Genomic DNA, 17,067 nt, shown 5'->3' on the forward strand with positions numbered 1-17,067 from the left:
TACCGCCACAAGTTTCAAAGCCGAATACTGATCAAAGACTCGATACACCAGTTAGTAAGTTCAAAATCAATGCTCATTTATTTACACACACAGTCAAATATACTCATGCACAAAACTCTACCAACTAAACTATCACTACTACTAAAGCCTATACTTAGCTTCGGGCGCCCACTCAGTCAGAGGAACAATGGCCGTTGTCCGGTTCTGAGGCTGCTGGGGTTAAGCTGGTACGGAATAGTAGCTAGGAGCGTCTGTCTCGTAGCGTGCGTTGACTTTGGACTTACTTGCTCTGGTGCAGCTGCTAGGCAGGCCTCTCCTCGCTGAGAGCCAAGGTCAAGAGAGCGATTCTCTCTTGGGGGCTTCTTCTTATACCCAAAGGGGGCTTCGTGCGCTTTTGGGCGGGACTTGAACTTGGCCCCAATTAATTGGACCGCATCTTGATCATCGGTATCGATCTCGACCGATAAAGCGTTGGGTGCCCTGATGGCTGGGCGTGTCTTAGGTGGCTGTTGGCCTGCTTTGTTCTAGTCTCCTCTGGCACCGGGGTGTCTGCTTTAGTATCGTTTACCTAAATGTTTCTCTTTTGTCCCCGGAGATGGCTCATTGGTATGGTAATGGTTTTGCGGTATCGGTCTTGTCTGGGAGCTACAGCTCCAATCAACAGACAATCCTTGCACCTGCTTGCTTTCTTAGTATTGTCCATTTTCCCTGCATTCTTTGCAAAGTGTCCATTTTGTAATCGGGACGTGGCCACACCAGGTGGTTACATCACGAAGAAGGGTGATAAGTCATTAAGGATCCTCTTGGAAGGAGTGATCACAGCATGCTTGAATTTCAAATTCAGATCGAGCGAGAGAAGAGAGAGGGCCATACTCGAGTTTTAGCGTTGGACAGAAGTTATTATACAGGCCTGAAGAAAAAGTTGGCCCAAGTAGACTGGGCACAAATAATTGAGGGTGGAACAGTTGAGGAACAATGGTGAAATGAAAATGAAAATCGCTTATTGTCACGAGTAGGCTTCAATGAAGTTACTGTGAAAAGCCCCTAGTCACCACATTGTGGCGCCTGTTCGGGGAGGCTGGTACGGGAATCGAACCGTGCTGCTGGCCTGCTTGGTCTGCTTTAAAAGCCAGCGATTTAGCCCAGTGAGCTAAACCAGCTGGAATATCAGGGAGATATTACATTTCTCTCAATTAAAATGAAAGGGAGAAAAATATTCCATGGCTAAACAAGGAAGTCAAGGAAGACAAAAAGGCAAAAACTAGGGTATACCATACTGCAAAATATAGTACTAAGCTGGAGGATTGGGAGAACTTTAAGGTTGAGCAAAACGCTACTAAAAATAAAACCAAAAGAGCTTAGATGAGCGATGAGAGGAAACTAGCAGAAAACATAAACTCTGATACCAGAAGCGGCAAAGTGGTTAGCACTGCTGTGTCACAGAACCAGGGACCGGGTTCGATTCCGACCTCGGGTGACTGTGTGGAGGTTCCAGGTTCTCCCCGTGTGTGCGTGGGTTTCCTCCGGGTGCTCCGGTTTCCACCTACAGTCCAAAGACCTGCAGGTCAGGTGGATTAGCCAGGCTACATTGACCCGAGGTGGGGTTTTGGGGATAGTGTGGGGTGCTCCTTCAGAGGGTCAGTATACTTGATGGGTTGAATGGCCTCCTACTACACTGTAGGGATTCTATGATTGTATGATTCTATGATTCTATAAGTATATAAAGAGGAAGAGAATAGCTGAAGTAAATGTTGGCCCTTTAGGGGACGATACCACCGAGGTAACAATGGGGAACACGGAGATGGCGGGGGCACTGAACCAATATTTTGTCTGTCTTCATGGCAGATGATAATTTATAAAATTAAATTATAGTTAATGCAGAGGAACTTGGCACAATAACCATCAATAGGGAGAAGGTATTGAATAAACTAATGGAATTAAAGGCAGATAATTCTCCAGGACTTGATGGACTCCATGCTACATAGAACAGTACAGCACAGAACAGGCCCTTCGGCCCTCGATGTTGTGCCGAGCATTGTCCGACACCAAGATCAAGCTATCCCACTTCCTGTCATTGTGATGTGCTCCATGTGCCTATCCAATAACCACTTGAAATTTCCCAAAGTGTCCGACTTCCACTATCACAGCAGGCAGTCCATTCCACACCCTAACCACCCTCTGAGTAAAGAACCTACCTCGGATATCCCTCCTATATCTCCCACCCTGAATCTTATAGTTATGCCCCCTTGTAACAGCTACATCCACCCGAGGGAATAGTCTCTGAACGTCCACTCTATCTATCCCCCTCATTATCTTATAAACCTCTATTAAGTCGCCTTCTCATCCTCCTTCGCTCCAAAGAGAAAAGCCCTAGCTCTCTCAACCTTTCCTCATAAGACCTACCCTCCAAACCAGGCAGCAAGCTTCCTGGTAAATCTCCTTTGCACCCTTTCCAATGCTTCCACATCCTTCCCATAGCGAGAAGTCTTCTGAGAAAGTAGAGTCATCCGGTAATAAGGGCAGCATGGTAGCACAGTGGATAGCACTATGGCTTCACAGCGCCAGGGTCCCAGGTTCGATTCCTGGCTTGGTTCACTGTCTGTGCGGAGTCTGCACGTTCTCCCCCGTGTCTGCGTGGGTTTCCTCCGGGTGCTCCGGTTTCCTCCCACTAGTCTCGAAAGACTTGCTGTGAGGTAATTTGGACATTCTGAATTCTCCCTCTGTGTACCCGAACAGGCACCGGAATGAGGCAACTAGGGGCTTTTCACAGTAACTTCATTGCAATGTAAGGCTACTTGTGACAATTAAGATTATTAATTATTATTAATGGAGGTGGCATCAGAGATAGTGGATCCATTTCTTATGATAAAGTCCCTGGATTCTGGAAGTGTGGCTCCTTCAAGGTAGGTGAATAGGTATAAAAAAACAATTTTTAAGCAAAGTCTGCAAGAAACGCCAACGTTTTTAAGCCGGCGTGGAGACATAGCCCCATTTCTGACGAATCCAGCCCCACATCTGGAGTATCGTGTCCAGTTTTGGTCTCCTTATTTGAGGAAGGATGTAGTGGCATTGGAGGCAGTTCAGAGGAGGTTCACCAGATTGATTCCGGGGATGAAAGGGTTGGCGTGTGAGGAGAGATTAAACAGTTTGGGTTTATACTCGCTGGAGTTTAGAAGGATGAGAGGGGATCTGATCGAGGTATATATTGGGCGGGATTCCCCGGGGTGGCGGCGCGAATCCAGCCCCGCCACTCCGACACCGGCTGCCGTATTCTCCGGCGCCGGCTTTCGGGCGTGGGCGGGGATCACGCCACCCCGGTCAGGGGGCCGTTGGGGGGGGCCCCGGCAATTCTCCGGGCCCCGATGGGCCGAGCGGCCGTCGGTTTCTGGCCCGCCGGAGTGGTTTGGACATGGTCCCACACGGCGGGACCTGGCTGGAGGCCGGCTGTTGCGGTCCTCGGAGGGGGGGGGGCGCGGTGGCATCTGGCCCTGGGGGGGTCCCCGCAGTGGCCTGGCCCGCGATCGGGGCCCACCGATCTGTGGACGGGCCTGTGCCGTAGGGGCACTCCTTCCTTCCGTCCCGGCCCCTGTAGCGCTCTGCCAGGGCCAGCGCGGAGAAGACACCCCGTTGCGCTTGCGGCAGAATACACCGGCCCTACCACCACATGGACATCAGGACACCCCCCCATGGATATGAGCCCCCCCACCACGGATATAGGAACCCTCCCCAGAGACAAGGGAAATACCCCCCAACCCTCGCACACGGAAGGACAAGTACCCCACCACTGAAAGATCGGGTCACCCACCCCACACCACACACCCACCAGGGTGACCCGAACCTGATCACATCACCAGTAGGGGGCGGGGGAGATCTCAAACTGAGATCTTGCCAGTGCAAATCCCGTTATGGCCCTCTCGCGAGATTTGGCAGCCAGAACGAGATTTACACCCACAGGAAATGGGCCTTCTACATTCCACACATAATTGATACCGGCGCAGTCAGTAATCACGTCCGCACTTTCATATTCCCACAAATTTCCTAGACATACAAATTCCTATAATGAGCTTTAAACTCAAAGTGCCAAAGAACACAATAAAGATTAAACACGTACATTATTATCAAGAACTTCCTTTGTATTCTCCAATCTTGCTAAATTTGTCTTATATTCTTAAACTTAAAATAGAAGCAAGCAAGATAAATAAATTACAATTCACCTTTCCTTCAGCTGCTTTACCTTTTTTTTTATACACAGCAAGCCCGACCCTCCCTTTCCAAAGCTTCTCTATGCAACCTGGATGCTGGAGGCACCGATCCTGTCTCACAGGTGCCACAGATAGAGGTACGACACTCTTTCAATTTACCTTACAGTCGGGGCATCCCCAGGGTGGCCCCAACGCACATCCTATTCCCCTCTGCACCTGATGCTGACTGTTAACACACTGATTCTCCAGGGACCGACTTAACTACCTTTCTCTTTCCAGCTCAAATCTTTCACTGCCCTGTTTCATTAACCCTTTTGCATCTGCCTCACAGTCACTCTCTCAAACCTCTCTTCATCTCGGTCCAAAATGGCCGACCCCCTTATCCAGGGACTGCGACTCCTTGGTCCAGGCCCCCAGCCAGAGGATAAAACATTCCTGAGTCCAGCCTTTCCAACACCGTCCCAATTTTTATACGTTTCCATTAGATTCTCTCCCCCCCCCCCCCCCCCCCCCCCTCATTCATGGGACATCACTTCAGCACAACATCTGGCCGTTATAGAAGGTAGTCAAGAAAGCAAATGGCATGCTTGCCTTCATTGGCTGGGGCATTGAGTATAAGAATTGGCAAATCATGCTGCAACTGTATAGAACCTTAGTTAGGCCGCACTTGGGAGTACAGTGTTCAATTCTGGTCGCCACACTACCAGAAGGACGTGGAGGCTTTAGAGAGGGTGCAGAAGAGATTTACCAGGATGTTGCCTGGTATGGAGGGCATTAGCTATGAGGAGTGGTTGAATAAACTCGGTTTGTTGTCACTGGAACGAAGAAGGTTGAGGGGCGACCTGATAGAGGTCTACAAAATAATGAGGGACATAGACAGAGTGCATCGTCAGAGACTTTTCCTCAGGGTAGAGGGGTCAATTACTAGGGGGCATAGGTTTAAGGTGCAAGGTGCAAGGTTTAGAGGAGATGTATGAGGCAGGTTTTTTACACAGAGGGTAGTGGGTGCCTGGAACCCGCTGCCGGAGGAGGTGGTGGAAGCAGGGGCGATAGTGACGTTTAAGGGGCATCTTGACAAATACATGAATAGGATGGGAATAGAGGGATATGGACCCTGGAAGTGTAGAAGATTTTAGTTTGGACGGGCAGCATGGTCGGCGCAGGCTTGGAGGGCCGAAGGGCCTGTTCCTGTGCTGTACTTTTTTTTGTTCTTTGTTCTTTGTTCTCTCTCCGCAAGTACCCGCCTGACTTACTGCCTCATTTCTCCCGCCCTGCTGCCAAGCTGCTGTTCCCAAGGCTCGCCTGCAGGGGGATCCCAGTGTCGACTGTGCAGTCCCGCCTACCAGTGCATTCCCCCTCCAGGATAACTTGCACCCACTTTTGGTTGAGGGGCAATTTCCCTGCCACACTTTTCATGACAGACCCATCAAAAGTTCGTTTTGCCATTTCTCTACCTTTCGGAGTCCTGTCGTGGTCGCCATAAATCTGTAAGAGTCTTAAACGAGGGGACTTCACTTCCCTGCAAGTTCCAGAACCCGTACTTGGGGTATTATCATAACTATCAGCACTGCAAGGGTTAATGAATTGTCAAGAGTAGCCACTAGAGGGAGCTACAGTTACAACTATATGAGGCAGTGATGCTAAGCCTTGTGGGTGAGTGTGTGCAGGAGTTAGCTAGTGAGAGTCAGAAGTGCAGAGAGTGTAAGTGAGAGCAGATCATAGTTTAAACCAGTAGTGAGATTGGCTGGAGATGAGTGTTATTAATCAACTGTGTATTCTTTAGGAGTACGTGTCGAGTCCAAGTTAGTAGTGTTCATCAATTTATAGCTTTGTTTAAGTTAAAGCTATTTGTGGTCTTTGTCAACACTACGCCAACCAGCCTGAAATAAGCAACACAAAGAACAGCACAGTACTAAGTATCAATAATATAAAACAAACTCTGAATACAATTGGAACATTTTTAGTAGCCCACTAAGCAATAATATATACTTACAACACACATTGCTTGGTAAGACCCGTGTGCAGGAGCTCATTCCCGGATGGTCAGCCCATTGAACGGATTGTACCCCACGACATACCTGACTGTGGCAAGAAGGTCCTTGTGGGCTGTGGTTTTCGAGCCCTTCTTGCCCCTTCTCGCTTTGACATATAAGGTACCTCGAATCAGGCCACCAGACTGAGTTCCAGAGCTGCAATCATGTCCTTGGTCAGAATTCTTCGACCATCATCCTGGATCGGTGGCACAGTGGTTAGCACTGCTGCCTCACAGCGCCAGGGATCCGGGTTCGGTTCCGGCCTTAGTGACTGTGCGGAGTCTGCACGTTCTCCCCGTGTCTGCGTGGGTTTCCTCCGGATGCTCCGGTTTCCTCCCATAGTCCAAAGATGTGCAGATGGACTGGCCATGATAAATTGCCCTTAGTGTCCAAAAAGGTTAGGTGGGGGAATTGGGTTAAGACCATAAGACAAAGGAGCAGAATTAGGCCACACGGCCCATCGATTCTGCTCCGCCATTCAATCATGGCTGATATTTTTCTCATCCCCATTCTCCTGCCTTCTCCCCATAACCCCTGATCCCCTTATTGATCAAAAACCTATCTGTCTCTGTTTTCAAGACACTCAGTGATTTGGCCTCCACAGCCTTCTGTGGAAAAGAGTTCCACAGATTCACCACCCTCTGGCTGAAGAAATTCCTCCTCTGTTTTAAAGGATCGTCCCTTTAGTCTGAGATGGTGTCCTCTGGTTCTAGTTTTTCCTACAAGTGGAAACATCCTCTCCAAGTCCACTCTATCCAGGCCTCGCAGTATCCTGTAAGTTTCAATAAGATCCTCCCTCAACCTTCTAAACTCCAACGAGTTCAGACCCAGAGTCCTCAACCGTTCCTCATACGAGAGGTTCTTCATTCCCGGGATCATTCTTGTGAACCTCCTCTGGACCCTTTCCAAGGCCAGCACATCCTTCCTTAGATACGGGGCCCAAAACTGCTCACAATACTCCAAATGGGGTCTGACCAGAGCCTTTTACAGCCTCAGAAGTCCATCCCTGGTCTCGTATTCGAGCCCTCTCGACATGAATGCTAACATTACATTTGCCTTCTTAACTGACGACTGAACCTGCACATTAACCTTAAGAGAATCGTGAACAAGGACTCCCAAGTCCCTTTGTGCTTCTGCTTTCCAAAGCATTTCCCCATTTAGAAAATAGTCCATGTCTAAATTCCTCCTTCCAAAATGCATAACCTACACTTGTCCACATTGTATTTCATTTGCCACTCCTTTGCCCACTCTCCTAGCTTGTCAAAGTCTGTCTGCAGCCCCCTTGCTTCCTCAATACTACCTGTCCCTCTACAGATCTTTGTATCATCTGCAAACCTAGCAACAGTGCCTTCAGTACCTTCTTCCAGATCATTAATGTATAATGTAAATAGTTGTGGTCCCAGCTCAGACCCCTGAGGCACACCACTAGTCACCGGCTGGTCATCCTGAAAAAGTCCCCTTTATCCCCACTCTCTACCTTCTGCCAGTCAGCCAATCCTCTATTCATGCCAGGATCTTACCCTGAACACCATAAGCTCTTAACTTATTTAACAGTCTCCCATGCGGCACCTTGTCAAAGACCTTCTGGAAATCTAAATAAATCACGTCCACTGGTTCTCCTTTGTTTAACTTGCTTGTTACTTCCTCAAAGAACTCGAATAGATTTATCAGACACGACCTCCCTTTGACAAAGCCGTGCTGACTCAGTCCTATTTCACCATGCACTTCCAAGTGCTTTGCGATCTCATCTTTAATAACAGACTCTAAAATCTTACCAATGACCGAAGTCAGGCTAACCGGCCTATAATTTCCCATCTTCTGCCTCCCTCCCTTCTTAAACAGTGGTGTTACATTAGCTACTTTCCAGTCCTCTGGTACCCTTCCTGCCTCCACAAAGATCATCATTAATGCCTCCACAATTTCCTCAACTATCTCTTTTAGGACCCTGGGGTGTAGTCCATCCGGTCCAGGTGACTTATCCACCTTCAGACCTTTCAGTTTCCCCAAAACCTTCTCCTTAGTAATGGTCACTGCCCTTATCTCTGCCCCGTGGTTCTCCTGGAGCTCTGGCATCCCACTGGTGTCTTCCACCGTGAAGACTGATGCGAAGTAACTATTCAGTTCCTCTGCCATTTTTTTTGTTTCTTATTATTACTTCTCCAGCCACATTTTCTCGTGGTCCAATGTCTATTTTTGCCTCTCTCTTACCTTTCATATATTGAAAAAAATCTCTTCCTAGCTTCTTTTATATTATTAGCTAATTTGCACTCATACTATATTGCTACTTGCTATCGATTTAACTTCATTCCTTACTAACAATGCACCCCGCCCCCTTTGCCCATCTGCCTGTCCTTTCGATAGGACATATATCCTTGGATATTTAGATCCCAGCCCTGATCCCCTTGCAGCCACATCTCTGTGATGCCCACAACAGCGTACCGGCCAATTTCAATGTGCGCAAGAAGCTCATTTACCTTGTTCCGTATACTGTGTGCATTTAAGTACAACACCCTCAATCCTGCATTGACAACCTCCCTTTTCACACTCTCCTCAGTAACTGCACCCTGTACTATAGCCCTTTTTGATTTTTGACATAGCTTCTCTGCCTTACACTTTTCCACTTACTGCTTTTTGTTTCTGGCCCCGTTTTACTTCCCTCCGACTTCCTGCATCGGTTCCCATCCCCCTGCCACACTAGTTTGAACCCTCCCCAACAGCTCTAGCAAACACCCCCCCCCCCCCCCCCCCAGGACATCGGTTCCAGTCCTGCCCAGGTGCAGACCGTCCGGTTTGTACTGGTCCTACCTCCCCCAGAACCGATTCCAATGCCCCAGGAATTTGAATCCCTCCCTCTTGCACAATCTCTCAAGCCACGCATTCATCCTATCTATCCTGACATTCCTACTCTGACTAGCTCATGGCACAGGTAGCGATCCTAACATTACTAACTTTGAGGTCCTACTTTTTAGTTTAACTCCTAACTCCCTGAATTCAGCTTGTAGGACCTCATCCCGTTTTTTACCTATATCGTTGGTGCCTATGTGCACCACGACAGCTGGCTGTTCACCCTCCCCCCCCCCCCCCCCCCCCCCCCAGAATGTCCTGCAGCCGCTCCAAGACATCCTTGACCCTTGCACCAGGGAGGCAACATACCATCCTGGAGTCTCGATTGCGTCCGCAGAATCGCCTGTCTATTCCCCTGACGATTGAGTCCCCTACACTATAGCCCTGTCATTCTTCTTCCTGCCCTGCTGTGCAGCAGAGCCAGCCATGGTGCCATGAATCTGGCTGCTGCTGCCTTCCCCTGGTGAGCCAACTCCCTCAACAGTATCCAAAGCTGTATATCTGTTGTGCAGGGAGATGACCGCAGCGGACACCTGCACTGCCTTCCTACTCTTGCTCTGTCTTTTGGTCACCCATTTTCTGTCTCCCTCAGTAATTTTCACCTGCAGTGTGACCAACTCGCTAAACTTGCTATCCACGACACCCTCAGCATCGCGGATGCTCCAAAGTGAATCCATCCGCAGCTCCAGAGACGTCAACCTGTCTAACAGAAGCTGCAACTGGACACACTTCTTGCACATGAAGGAGCCAGGGACAGTGGACGTGTCCCTGAGCTCCCACATCGCACACGAGGAGCATGACACGGGTCTGGGATCTCCTGCCATGTCTTAAACCTCAGGTTAACTTATACGACTACAATGCCAAACCACAAAAGAATAAATATATAAGATAAATGAATAGAAAAAACTACTTACCAGTCACTAACCAGGGATAAAAAGCACCTCCTTCCCCCACCCAATTTTGAATTCCCACCTAGGTTCAAATTCCCAAACTCACTCTTTGCTGTGCCCCACTCTGGCTGTGTCTTCTCCGGCTCACTGGGAGATCTCACTGGGAGTGAGTTCAAGTTGCTCTTTTTAAATTGGCCTGAGTTGACTCCCCCCCTCCCTCCCTCCCTCGCCCCCTCCCTCCCTCCCTCCCCCCTCCCTCCCCCCTCCCTCCCCCCCTCCCTCCCCCCTCCCTCCTCCCTCCTCCGTCCCCCCTTCCCCCCTCCCCCTCCCCCCCTCCCTCCCCCTCCCCCCTCCCTTCCCCTCCCTCCCCCCTCCCTCCCCCCCTCCCTCCCCCCTCCCTCCCCCCCCTCCCTCCCCCCTCCCTCCCCCTCCCTCCCCCTCCCTCCACCCTTCCTCCCCCCCTCCCTCCCCTTCCCCCTCCCTCCCCTCCCTCCACCCTTCCTCCCTCCCTCCCTCCCCTCCCTCCTCCCCCTCCTCCCCTCCCCCTCCCCTCCCCCTACTCCCCTCCCCCTACTCCCCTCCCCCTACTCCCCTCCCCCCTCCCCCTCCTCCCCCTCCCCCCTTTCCTCCCCCCTTCCCCCTCCCCCTCCCTCCTCCCTCCCCCTCCCCCCTCCCTCCTCCCTCCCTCTCCCCCTCTCCCCCCCTCCTCCCTCCCCCTTCCCCCCTCCCCCTTCCCCCCTCCCCCTTCCCCCCTCCCACCCCCCTTCCCCTTCCCCCTCCCCCTTCCCCCCTCCCACCCCCCTCCCTCCCTCTCCCCCTCCCCTCCCCTCCCCCCCACTCACCCCCTCTCCCCGCCCACTCCCCCCCCCTCTCCCCCCCCTCCCCTCCCCCCCCTCTCCCCCCCCTCTCCCCCTCCCCTCCCTCCCCCCACTCCCCCCCCCCCCACCTGCTTTTAGATCAAGGTAGGGCTACAGGGATAGGGTGGAGGTGTGGGCTTGAGTTGGGTGCTCTTTCCAAGGGCCGGTGCAGGCCCGATGGGCCTAATGGCCTCCTTCTGCACTGTAAATTCTATGATTCTATCCTGACGTGTCGTTTTAATTATTCACAAGCCCCACGCCGAGTTACGGGACTTGAGAAAACCACACTTTCATCGCAAACACATTTTTTTAAAAAACGGCTTGATTCACAGCGAATCGCAATTTAAATGACGTTTTGACTCGAGGAATAATTGCCGTGTTATTTTGGTACTTCAGAGGTCAAGAGTTCAGTGAAAAGATTAGGGGGCGAACAAAGAAGCAATGTGCTATCCAGCAAAGAAGATAAATAACGGTAATAAAACATTGCTTATCTCAGTCACAAAGTGAAATGGTTGAACAGAGCAAGATAAGAAAGTAGTTTTAGGCAGACTCTGCCTTTGGTTTTCTACAGAATCATTTTGATTTATATCACAGCGACGTGTTCCATGGCATTAGCTGGCTGAAGGCTGTTGAATAGCAAATGATTTATTTTGCGCCTATCTTGATATTTTCCAATGCCCTCTCCGTTAATTTTTCATTCAGGAGAGAAGACCTCTGTCACTTTTCTATTTTTTTATTTTCTCCTCTGAACTGCCTCTTGGGAAGCAGTGGTTGGCACGGTGGCACAGCGATTAGCACTGCTGCTTCACAGCGCCAGGGACCCGAGTTCAATTCCGGCCTCTGGTGAATGTCCGTGTGGAGTTTGCACGTTCTCCCAGTGGGTGTGCGTGGGTCTCACCCCCACAACCCAAAAAAATGTGCAGGGCAGGTGAATTGGCCATGCCAAATTGCTCCTTAATTGGAAAAAAAAAAGAATTTGGTTTCCCCCGTGCGCTCTGGTTTACTCCCGCAGTCCAAAGATGTGCAGGTGAGGTGAATTTGCCCCGCTAAATTGCCCCTTAGTGTCCAAAGATGTGGAGGTTAGCTTACGGAGTTACGGGGATAGGGTGTGGTGGACAGGGGAGAGGACTTGGGTAGGGTGCGCTTTCGTAGGGTCGGTGCAGACTTGATGGGCCTAATGGCCTTCTTCTGCACTGTAAGGATTCTATGATTCTCCATTTCAGTGATAGCAGCTCTGAAGAAGGCTTATTGTCCCGATGTTTTGCTCATAGCTGTTGGGGAGGGAGCAACCTCCTTCGATCAACTGAAATCTGAATTAGCAGATGCTGCGGTGATCGGGCCGATTTAAACACCTCCTCCTGCTTCTCTGGGACCTAAAACACGCACCAGGCCAGACTCTCAAAACCTCCGCTCTCCCCCCCCCCCCACAGCTACAGGAAGTGTTTGGTTGGTTCCTGATCAGTACCATTCAGCTCCAGAGGACACACGGAGCACTGGAAACACTCTCAGTGGAACAGTGGTGTCCTTTCTGAGGGCAGCAGCAAAGAACATTGTTACGACACAACCAGAACAGCCGTGGTCTTTTCCAATGGCGAAGCAGGCTCAAGGGGCCGAATGGCCATCTTGTTTGCATGTTTAATGAGGACACGGGCAGTCCACACTGAGCGAGAATAAGGAACTGCATACAGTATTCGACCCAAAAGAGAAAAGTCAGGAAAATCTCAGCAGGTCTGTAGGGAGAGAAAAGAGCTAACGTTTCGAGTCCAGGTGACCCTTTGTCAAAGCTAAAAGGCACAGGTAGTGGGAGATATTTATACTGTGGGGCGAGGGAATGAAAGATGAGTCATAGACACAGAAACCAAGGGAAAAGAGTGCAAATGGGAGTCCCCAGAGAGAATGAAAGGTGTGAAAGGTCAAACAGCAGAGAAACTAAAATCAGAGGGTAAACTGTGATAGATGTAGATGTTGGGGGGGGGGGGGGGGGGGGGGGGGACATGGGTGGGAGAGGTAAAATAACAAAAACAGGGGAAAGCAGCCTGTTCCATGACTTTTAAAACCACAAGCGGTGTCAGGAACTCGGCCCATCGGAGAAGGAGAATGGTTGGGGCCTCGGGGAATACAGGGTGGGAATGGAAACGGTGTTTACTGTACGTGCATTCTGGACGCCTTGACGCCGCTGTGGAGGAACCGGAGAATTGCGATTTGGCGTGAAACCGCTGCCGGCCACAATTTTGGCGTCAAAACCGATTCTCCGCCCAATCGCGTTCCCGGTTCCGACGGAGAATCCCGAAATGAAATATTTCCCTGCTGTGGCTGATGTCAACTCTGGGCTTTCTCTCCGAGGGTTTCCTGCATCCTAACAGCGTCAGCGACAGCAGTGTTCACTCACTCACCCACACGCTGAGGTTGCAGTCAATAAACATGATGGTTCCGGAGGCCAGTTACAGCTTCAATGGCCAGCAGGGGGCAGTAGGTGCTTGCTCACTGCTGCAAAAGGAGCTCAATCAGTAAATGTTGGACTGGGGAGATGGAATTACTAACTCAGCACCAAGCCAGTCAGCTGGGGCCGGCTGATCTATCGGCTAGAATCTTTACGCCAGCAACAGCCCTAATGAGTATCCTGAAGCTGACCCCATACGTTTAAAGGCTATTTGTTTCTGTCACTTGTTCAGTTCAATGGCTCCATATCACAGAGACAGTGCGTGTCATTGTTCTGAGGTTTTGTGTTCCCCTCTGAAGCTGCCCCACTGTGACCTCGTCATGGGCACGTCTCAAAGGGCAATGGTTTGACGAGCTGTTCCACCACGCGAAGCATTTAATAAGTATGTTGCCAGTGTTTTGCGAGCCCCGCAACGCCATTTATTGAGTCAGGTCAACCATTGATGTTGACGGTAATTGAAACTTATCAACATCACCTTTCTCCTGTTCTGCTGGTGTGTTACAGATCACTCAGGGAGTCCCGAGTTGCCGTGGCAACATCCAGCTTTACAAGTATGCTGTGACACTGAGGTGATGGTGGAGGCTCCAACATTCTATCCATCGCGTGGCAGACTATAAGACATAGGAGCAGATTTAAGCCATTTGGCCCATCGATTCTGCTCCGCCATTCAATCATGGCTGATATTTTCTCATCCCCATTCTCCTGCCTTCTCCCCATAACCCCCGATACGCTTATTAATCAAGAACCTATCTATCTCTGTCTTAAAGCCACAGTGATTTGGCCTCCACAGCCTTCTGCGGCAAAGAGTTCCACAGATTCACCCCCTCTGGCTGAAGAAATTCCTCCTCATCTCTGTTTTAAAGGATCGTCCCTTCGGTCTCAGGCTGTGCCCTCGGGTTCTAGTTTTTCCTACCAGTGGAAACATCCTCTCCACGTCCACTCTATCCAGGCCTCGCAGTATCCTGGAAGTTTCAATAAGATCCCCCCCCTCATCCTTCTCAACTCCAACGAGTACAGACGCAGAGTCCTCAACCGTTCCTCAAATAACAAGGAATCTCTACCCACTCTTACCGCCTGCCATTGCTGTGTGTTGGAAGGATTTTTCAAGTTGATAATAAACCTGTTTGGCCGCACTGTGAAAGCACCTTCCTTGGCCATCAAATCCTGGGGTGGGTCTCGAACCCGGAGCCTCCGCCACAGGGGATGGGATGCTAACCCACTGAGTCACAAGGTGTCGCCAAAGGCTGGTGGAGGGCAGCAATGATACTTCGAGATTTCGACACCGCAAACGGGAAGTGAGCTGATTTGCACAATGCTCTGCCGTGGTCACATTCCCCTTCACCCCGTGCGGGGTGGGCTCCTGACCTGTGGGTCTGATTCAGCAGATGTGGGGGGGTCGCTGACCCTCGAGGACGACCCTGAAGTCTCCAGAGATTGAAGGTGAGTCGCCAGAGATCCCCAGGCGAAAAACAACTGCGGCAAAATTAAAACAAACATCTACCCCTTTCAAACTTTCTGTTTACCAGTTATAGAAATGGGGGAATTGGGAAAGAAAAGATTGTTTAACTAACAGTCAAGAATCATGCTCCCCGTTGAAGTGTTGGCTGGTGTAGACATGAGAGATGAACAGACACTTCCAACACTGATGCAGGTTCAACTCAATTTTATTAACTAACTTCTAACTGTGGGTCTAAATGATGCTAACTTAAACTAGAGACCTAAGCCTTGTCTGAACCAGTTGATTCTCTCAGCACGCGTTGTGAGTCAATGCTGGGCTGGTTGAGTTCTTGTTACACTGAGAGGCAGCACCCAGAATGAGCGGGAACCGTGGTGCCCTCTGCCTTTATAGTGTGTGTATTCTAACTGGTGATTGGCTGCGGTGTTTGTACATGTTGATTGGTCCCTGTGTGTGTCCATCAGTGTGTGTCTGCATCATGATATGCTGGTGTATATTATGACACGCGTGAACCTCTTCCTGCTCTACTTCCTATCAGTGTATTCTTCTATTCTTTTCTCCCTCATGTATTTGTCTAGATGCCCTTCAAATGCGACTCTACCCTGCATCCCAACCATGTGACACGGGCTCCCCATTATCACAGTCCCCGCGGTGACGATTTCTCCGGAGTTTCCTGCTGGGTTTACTGGTGACCAGTTTATATTTATGTCCCTCAGTTCTTGTCCTCCCCCCAACTGGGGACATCCCTTCTACATCTACCAAAGCCAAGTCTTTCACACAAGACTTCACTTGAATTGAGAAATCTCAACAGACTCCAGCCTGTTTAGCTGCTGTGTTTGTGACAATTGCCACAGCAACTACAGGACGTGCCGAGTAAATTCAAGCCTGTCGTTCTTTCCCGACGATGATAACCTCTCATTATCACTTTTATAATCCTTTTCCTTTACCACTTCCGGTGCTTTTCTATTGCCTTTATTTGTTTTTTTCCCAATTAAGGGGCAATTTAGCGTGGCCAATCCACCTAACCTGCACATCTTTGGGTTGTGGGGGCGAAACCCACGCAGACACGGGGAGAATGTGAAAAATCCGCCCGGACAGTGACCCAGAGGCTGGATCGAACCCGGGTCCTCGGCGGCGTGACGCAGCGGTGCTAACCACTGCGCCACCATGCCACCCTCCTATTGCCTTTCTACCATGAGGAGACCGAGAGCTATTGGGATCCACGCATCTGGGAAAATTTCACGAGATTTTGAGTGAGGTTGAGGACCAGCAGATGGGGTCTGTGCAAACCTTTGTCATTAAACAGGAGCACTCACTCAGCATCATGTCCTGGCCTGGTCACCCAGTCGGTAGGCAATGCTTCACAAGGTGTGATTTGAGTTAATGCCCCCGTGTGCGTCCTTTTGCGACGAGCAGCAATCAGGAACGAGAGTGACTACGCTCGGTGTCGAAGCAGCACCACCAAGGAACCCGAGCAAAATTGAAGTCAATGGTGATCAGGGGAAAAACTCTCCAATGGTTGGAATCACAGCTCTCGTGAAGGAAGATGGCTTTGGTGGTTGGAGGTCAATCATCTCAGTTCCAGAACCCCTGCTGCAGGAATTCCTCAGGATAGTGACCTCGGCCCAACCATCTTCAGTTGCTTCACTCTGGGCGGCGCGGTAGCACAGTGGCTAGCACTGTTGCTTCACAGCGCCAGGGTCCCGGGTTCGATTCCCAGCTTAGGTCACTGTCGGTGCGGAGTCTGCACGTTCTCCCCGTGTCTGCGTGGGTTTCCTCCGGGTGCTCCGGTTTCCTCATTGAGGTTTGAGGTTCGTTGATGAGTGTACTGTGTTCAGTTCCATTCGCAACCCCTCAGGTACTGAAGTAGTCCGTTCTCACATGCAGCAAGACCTGGACAACACTCAGGTTTGGGCTCATGAATTGAAGTAATAGTTATCATAGAATTTACAGTGCAGAAGGAGGCCATTCGGCCCATCGAGTCTGCACCGGCTCTTGGAAAGAGCACCCTACCCAAGGTCAACACCTCCACCTTATCCCGATAACCCAGTAACCCCACCCAACACTAAGGGCAATTTTGGACACTAAGGGCAATTTATCACGGCCAATCCACCTAACCTGCACATCTTTGGACTGTGGGAGGACCCGGAGGAAACCCATGCAGACACGGGGAGAACGTGCAGACTCCACACAGACAGTGACCCAAGCCAGAATCGAACCTAGGACCCTGGTGCTGTAAAGCAAATGTGTGTGTGCCGTTATGCCACACCAGTACTAGGTAATGACCACCCCTAACAATAGCGACTCTAACCATCTCTTCTGGTTATTCAATGGTATGGCCACCA

The 17,067-nt window shown here is 50.4% G+C and overlaps 1 protein-coding gene across 3 annotated transcripts in view; it reads right to left on the reverse strand.

The window, feature by feature from the left end:
- The window catches only part of LOC119975083 (aldehyde dehydrogenase, dimeric NADP-preferring-like), a 47,271-nt gene that overhangs the window by 27,493 nt on the left and 2,711 nt on the right, over positions 1–17,067 (reverse strand). Inside the window, exon 1 of one of the 3 annotated variants that reach the window (XM_038814592.1) lies at positions 4,362–4,477. The exons of the other annotated variants lie outside the window; for them this stretch is intronic. The gene's annotated coding sequence lies outside the window, so the exon portion shown is untranslated. Of the gene's footprint in view, positions 1–4,361; positions 4,478–17,067 lie in introns of those variants that run through there. 3 annotated transcript variants of the gene reach the window in all.

The sequence above is a fragment of the Scyliorhinus canicula genome, chromosome 12 (assembly GCF_902713615.1).
Source record: "Scyliorhinus canicula chromosome 12, sScyCan1.1, whole genome shotgun sequence".
NCBI lineage: Eukaryota > Metazoa > Chordata > Chondrichthyes > Carcharhiniformes > Scyliorhinidae > Scyliorhinus > Scyliorhinus canicula.